Genomic DNA, 6807 nt, shown 5'->3' with positions numbered 1-6807 from the left:
ATTTTTATTTTTTATATATATATACTACAATGGTTAAAAGTAAAGATATCTAGATATCTAGAATTTATGATTGTATTTTAATATATTTCACATGTAATTATTTTAATAATATAATATGACTTGATTAATTTAACTAGTCTTAAAACAACAAAAACAATTCCCAATCAACTTAATATTAAATGATAAAAAAAATAAATTAAAAAAATTATAAAAAAACAACCCGAGTAAACATGCTAAACTCATGACAAAGATAATGAGATCAGGATAATTTTATAAAATTAAAAAAAAAACACATTTGAAAAAAATTAAAAAAAAACAATAAAAAAAACACTATTACAATAAATAATATTTTAGAAGATTTTAATATTTTTTCGAGACATATTGGAATAGCAATTTTTGTAAGAAACCCCTTGGGGTTAGCCTAATAGAAGAATTAGGACTTCACAGTGTATTCATGTCCAAGATTTCATGTTCAACTCTTGCCGGATGCAAACAATTCCATGGACCCATTAGACATGGATAAAGCCCATGACCTAACTGTGTTGTGCTTAGTATTTTTTATTTTTCATTTAGCACGTCCCTAGAAGATGCTAGGTATAAAATCTGGGCCGATAACTGTTAAAAATGAAAAGAATAAATGCAACGTAGTAGTATTGGATTTGGGCTCAAGCCTTACTGGACACGCATTTCTAAGACAAATATGATTTGGAGTTGGGCTTATAGACAGGAGGCATCTACTTATAAAGCCACCCACCCGGCGCCCAATGGAGCTTTATTTTAGGCAATAAAATCTTTTGGCGGTTTTTGGAGCCAAACCGCTCTTTATTTTGGCGGGAAATATATATTTTTTCCCATTTTCTGATTAAATAATCATACCTTTCTCTCTATTTAATATAATAAAAATAAATAAAATCACAGTAAGTATTTTTAATCCCATCCTCTTCTCTCATACTTATATCCCATTTTTCAAATAAAAAACAAAAATCTGAAAATAAAAAAAGAAACAAGATGATTAAAAGAGATCAGAGAAGAGAGGGGGGGAGAAATGAATTCGAGGGCTCCTCCTTGCCCGAGAAGCACATCGAAAAAGAAAACCCCATAGTTCAAGTAAACACTGTCATATCTTCCTTTCCACAACAACAACAACAACAACAAAAATCCCAAAGATTGGGGTTTTGATTTGGAGCGAAGGCCATGGCCGAAGTGGTGAAGATGGCAATCGACGGCGAAGATGAGTCTAAACCGAACAGCCAAGATCAACCAAAGAAGACCCTGAAGAGAAAGTGAGCAACATTAACACCAAAACAGCAGCAGCAACTTTTGAACATAAGAGCTGAACAGAAAAGAGCCAAGATTGAGGAATTAAAAAGAGAAATGAAAGGGCTATTTGGGTATTACAAAGAAACGACGAGTTAAAAAATGGGTTTTGGATTTGGTGTAGATTTGAGTGGAAACAAGTGTAGTAATGTGAATGCGATGGTGGGTTTGTTAATGGAAAAGAGTGGCATGTCGTTTACCAAATTGGTGGAGGAAATTTATAAGAAGTTAGTGAAAATGAGTGGGGATTTGACTGTTGCAGTAGTGAAAAATGTTGTGTTGTTTGTTGGTCAAAGAGTAATGTACGATGTGCCTAATGTTGATGCTGATATTTTGGAGGACGAGACTCATTCTTGTCTTTGGTGCTGGGAGGTTTTTTTTTTATTTCATTTTATTGTTTTTAGCCTTTTACGTGTTTATTGCTTGTGCTTAATCTCGCTACTTGTCGTTAATAATTTGATTTGTGTACTTGTTGTAGACAAGAGACTTCAAGCTAATGCCGAAATCTATCCATGGAGCATTGAAAATTAGGCGCACGTGTCGAAAAAAGATTCATGACAGGATTGCCGCTGTTTCTGGTAATATATATACGATTAGATTTTTGTAGTCGCTTTGAGTTTGTTTGTAATTAGTAGTAAAAGCATGAGATGGCTGGGTTTGTGGATAATGCTTCTCTTTCTCTGTTCAATAATCGTCACTAAAAATGCTTGGGAAGCTGTCATTCTTTAAATTTTATGAATTCATGACTTTCTTTAGTGTAAATAAGGTTTAATAGGATGAAACATGTGCTTTAGTGTCTCTTAAGTCTGAACAGACACCTTAATTAGAGCATGCAATTCATTAATACATGTTCACCATTTTGCTTTTCTTACCTAGTGTCTTGGCTGCTAGAGTTAAAAGGTGTGCAGATTGCAGAATAAGTGAAAATTACTCTTAGACGGGCTGCCTACCTAGTGTACAGGATGGACTGTTTTGGTGATATAAAACTTTGTACTTTCTTGTGGTTATAATGTCACTACTGAAGTTTTTGTTTCATTTTAGAAATGATAACTGCATTACAAAAGCAAGAGACTGATCAAAATTACGAGAGTAATTTAATAAAATCATTAGAGAAGCTTGGTAAAGTTTTAACAGAGGCAGACATTCGATTGTTAATTGATGGCTTGTTACAGAAGAATGGAGCAAAGATGTATGTATCTAAACAGGTTCTATTTTTTGTGTACTTTAAATAATGCTTTTTTTTAATTAAATATTGAAGTGTCATTGTAGAGCTGATAAGGAAGCAAAACAAGAAGAGAAACTGCTCGTCAAGCAATTGAAGAAAAATAAACGAGAAGAGGAAAAGGAGGAAAAAAAAATGGACCTTGAACTTCAAAAGAAAAGGAGACAAATTGTATGTTCAATCCTCTCCCCTTTTCCTTTAGTACGAGCTGCTATCGTGTGCTTTATCTGCCTATGGAAATGGGAACAAAGTTTCTTGGGTCATATTATCCATTTAATATGAAATATTTATTCCATTTTCTTTCATTTAGTTGTTTGTGAGAATATTTTGCTAAGGTTTGTAATATTTTTGCAGTTTGTTGTTATATTCATATTATTCATTTAATTTATTCCAGGAAAAAGAGCAAAAGCGATTGCAAGAGGAGGCAGAAAGGGATGAACGGCGTCGTGAAAGGGAAGAGTCTGAAATTAAGAGATATTTGAAAAGGCAGCAAGAGAAAGTTGAGAAGGAACAGCGGCGCAAAGAGAAGGAAGAAGCTGAGTTGAAAAGGCGAGTGGCTATATAGAAGCAAGCTTCAATGATGGAACGCTTTCTAAAAAGAAACAAAAGTAATTCCCCATGTCAGAATGACCAGACTTTAACTAAAGCAACCACTTTTGATTCATCAAGCAAAGAGAGTAAAAGGATTGCTAAGGCAGTTACTCAACTGATGGACTGTGCTCTTTCATCAAATGATAACATTACAGCTGATGACATTCGCAAGTAGGTTTTGCACTCCCCAGCCTGCCCTCCTCACCTTTTTGCCTACAGTGACGTAACCTTCCTGAGCAGAGGAATTTCTGATGACTGGCCCTGATTCATTTTGCAGGTCACACTTATCTTCTTGGTGTCATTTGGGTTTCTCTATTCGTGCCAACAGAAAGCAGCATTGGAGTATCCGCAGGAAGCCTAAGACTGGACTGTTTAAGGAACTAAAACTAACTGCTATTAGGGACCCAACTCATAATGATGATTCAAGTGCAGAGAAGCTTGATAGTGGATGGAGACATCAAACTTCTGATGATAGATCGTGCGGTGATGTTAGGAAGTGTAACCGGAGGAAGCAATTGTTGCAGTTTGATAAGAGCCATAGACCTGCATTTTATGGCATCTGGCCTAAGAAAAGGTAAGCTCCTCTCTCATAGGATTGTATCATGCTACTCAATATAAAGACAGATGAGTTTAGGGAGTGTAGTAATTTCCACTGGAAGTGCTTAAATAATTACGCTATTTAATGCGTCTTCTCTGGTAATTATGGTTAGGCCACTATTCTCTGTTTTCTAGAAAGATTTCTATGTAATTATTGAATTTATTTTCAGTGTTAGTGGAATAAACACATTAACTCTCATTCATTTTGTTTCATATTTTATTATAAATCACTGCTATTGTTATGTAAAATGCCTAAATGTGCTTAAATTCAAAGATTCAAGGGCAAAATGCTTTATCTTTTAAAGAAAAAGTAATCCTGTTTGATGAAGTGAAGTTAAGGGTGTAAAGCATGGTGTATTTTTGGAAGTTCCAGGTGCCAAAGGCTCTGTCCCCCCCTCCCCCATTTTCATTAAATCTTGTAAATCTTACATTTGATGGTGTTTGTTCAACATCTTGTTATTAGCAACTGCTCTAACCTTTGAGCTAATTGCCTAAAGCAACGGCTATTTTATTTTTTTCCTCAGGTTTTGTTGCCTTATAGAGTTCTTGTATTTTAAACTGCTTGCTTTACCTTGTTTGGTTATGTTCATGCCTTGCTATTAGTACCTAGGTTCTCCAAAATCTTTGTGCTTAAGGCACCTAGGGCTATTAAGACAGTGTTTTAGTCTGCTTGGTGCAAGAGTTGGAAATTCAATGCTAATTTTTGTTTTTTATTTTTAGGCTGTCTTATCTGTAATGTTTTAGTCCATACCAATTGTGAACTCGTGTTGATTTTCCGGTGAAAGTAAAATTGTAGGTTTAGTGTCATTTTCTTGTCAATCCTCACCATTGAAGGTATTGATTAGAAACTTGGGCTGCATTTGGTTATGTGTTAATGGACTGTTATGCTATTTTTTCAGTCATGTTGTTGGACCATGCCATCCATTCAGGAGGGATCCAGACTTGGATTATAACGTTGACAGTGATGAAGAATGGGAAGAGGTACTGAGTTTTCTATTCAAAGAACAATTGGAATTGAAACTATGATTTACTGATGATATTGTTGTTCTGCAGGAGGATCCTGGTGAAAGCCTCTCGGATTGTGATAAGGATGATGGAGAAGAAATCTTATAGGAAGAATATTCAAAACCTGATGAAGAAGAAGAGAGTGAAGATGGTTTTTTTGTACCTGATGGGTATCTCTCAGAAAATAAGGTAATAAAATGAGGTTCTGGGGTAATTCTGGAGGTGGACCTTGCTTTACTGGGCTATAGTTGTTCGATGCACTCCATAAGTCTGAGTTGCTGACATAAAATGACAATGACTGAGATAATTTCGTGCATCCCCGTCTCTGGATTGCATCCAGTGTTCCTTTCATAGTATCTGGAATTGATGACCCATAAGTAAAAGACTGCATAAAGGCCTATTAAGCTAGATGTTTAATGGTCAAAATTGACAACCCCTCCTCTCTTTTCAAGTGCATTTAATGCTTCCTTGCTTTAAGGCACTAACCTGTGCACAACTATCAGTGCACCTGCTATGCAGTAGCATTTAGGTTTTCAAAGCAATTAAAACTTATGTCTTAAGTCTGAACATGTCTAGAGGCCACCAGGAGAACCAATAGCCATAACTTTTATTGTAGCCAAGGGAAATACTTATTTATGAAATTTCAAAATGCAGGGAGTACAGCTTGATAGAATGGACACTGATCTGTCAGTGGAGGAGGCCAGAAGCTCACCTTGTTGCAAGCAGACTTACAGAGTGAGGAGTTTTGTACATTGCTGAAACAGCAGAGATATTTGAACAATTTCACCGATAATGCCCTTAGGAAAAATCATCCCTTGATTATGTTGAATCTAATGCATGAGAAGGATGCATTCTTAGTGGCTGATGATCTTGGTGACATTCCTAAAGTTGAAAAAATGTGTTTGCAAGCACTTAGCATCCGAGCATTCCCTGGTGGACCGCAAATGGAGATATCCTTGGATGTGTCCCCTGAAAATCATGATGCTTGCCTGTCAAATGCCAAGCCCAGTGCTACACTTATCCCAGCTATGATAACTCTACAAGACTCAGATATGCCTTTAGTTGTAAGTTGTGCATTTGAATTGTGTTAAACATACCTCCTAAAATTTCTGACAATATGCATTAATAATAACCCGGACATGTTTATAGTTTGCCTTTAATTATGTTATGACTGCAGCCTATGGTTTGCAGCTTACTGTAATCTTTATGAATTTTCAGGTGTTTGCTATTCAGTCTTGCTCGCAAAGTATGAATAAAGTGGTTGAATCACTGCATCAGAAATTCCCCTGTCTCAAAGTCGCAATTAAGAAACAAAGTTCGTGAGATGTCAGATTTTGTGGATAATCGTTGGCAGGTTAGTGGCTAGCTGAAATATTGTATCATTCTCATTTTACAGATGAGGATCTACCTGTTAAGGATACTAATGATGTTTTATGATTGATAAAAGCTTTTGATTATTTAAATTATTTACGCACGTCCTTTAACAGTCTGGACCACGGTTCAATGGTTCAATAAAAAGAAAGACCTTAGTTCAGCATCACCCAATTCTTCTTGGTTCATGGGATTTAGGGTGTCTGAAAGTGTGGCAGTGGTTGTTTTTTAAAGTGTTTTTCGCTTGAAAATATATTAAAACAATTATTTTTTAATTTTTAAAAATTATTTTTGATATTAACACATTAAAATGATTTAAAAATACTAAAAAAATATTAATTTAAAACAAAAAAGAAATTGTATTGCCTTTTTTTTTGGATCGTCTTTAGCCTTTCAGTTTTTTCTCCTCTAAATTTTCCCCACATTTTGGCCACTTTTTGTGGCATGTAATTACAAATCATCTCAAGAACTCAGCATTAGTAAAGTTTCTGTTGTAAATCATATAGTTGAATATAAGGTGATAAAACTTTTGGGTTAACCAGAAGTCCAGTTCCTTGATGAATATTCAAGGAGGCTAAAGACTTTCATGAAACAATCTTCTTTGAAAACCAGACAATGACATGACCAAAAGAGTTGATGTTTTCTTTTAAGTATAGGAGTGTCGAAGTAATAAGTAACCCGACAATACTGGGATCGAACCACAT

The 6807-nt window shown here is 35.2% G+C and overlaps 1 pseudogene; it reads left to right on the top strand.

Moving 5' to 3' along the window:
- The first annotated feature begins 924 nt into the window (after positions 1 to 924).
- LOC133691530 (chromatin assembly factor 1 subunit FAS1-like) lies at positions 925 to 6198 on the top strand (annotated as a pseudogene).
- The last annotated feature ends 609 nt before the right edge of the window (positions 6199 to 6807 follow it).

The sequence above is a fragment of the Populus nigra genome, chromosome 4, assembly GCF_951802175.1.
Source record: "Populus nigra chromosome 4, ddPopNigr1.1, whole genome shotgun sequence".
Taxonomy (NCBI): Eukaryota; Viridiplantae; Streptophyta; class Magnoliopsida; order Malpighiales; family Salicaceae; genus Populus; species Populus nigra.
This window is presented reverse-complemented; position numbering and strand designations above follow the sequence as displayed.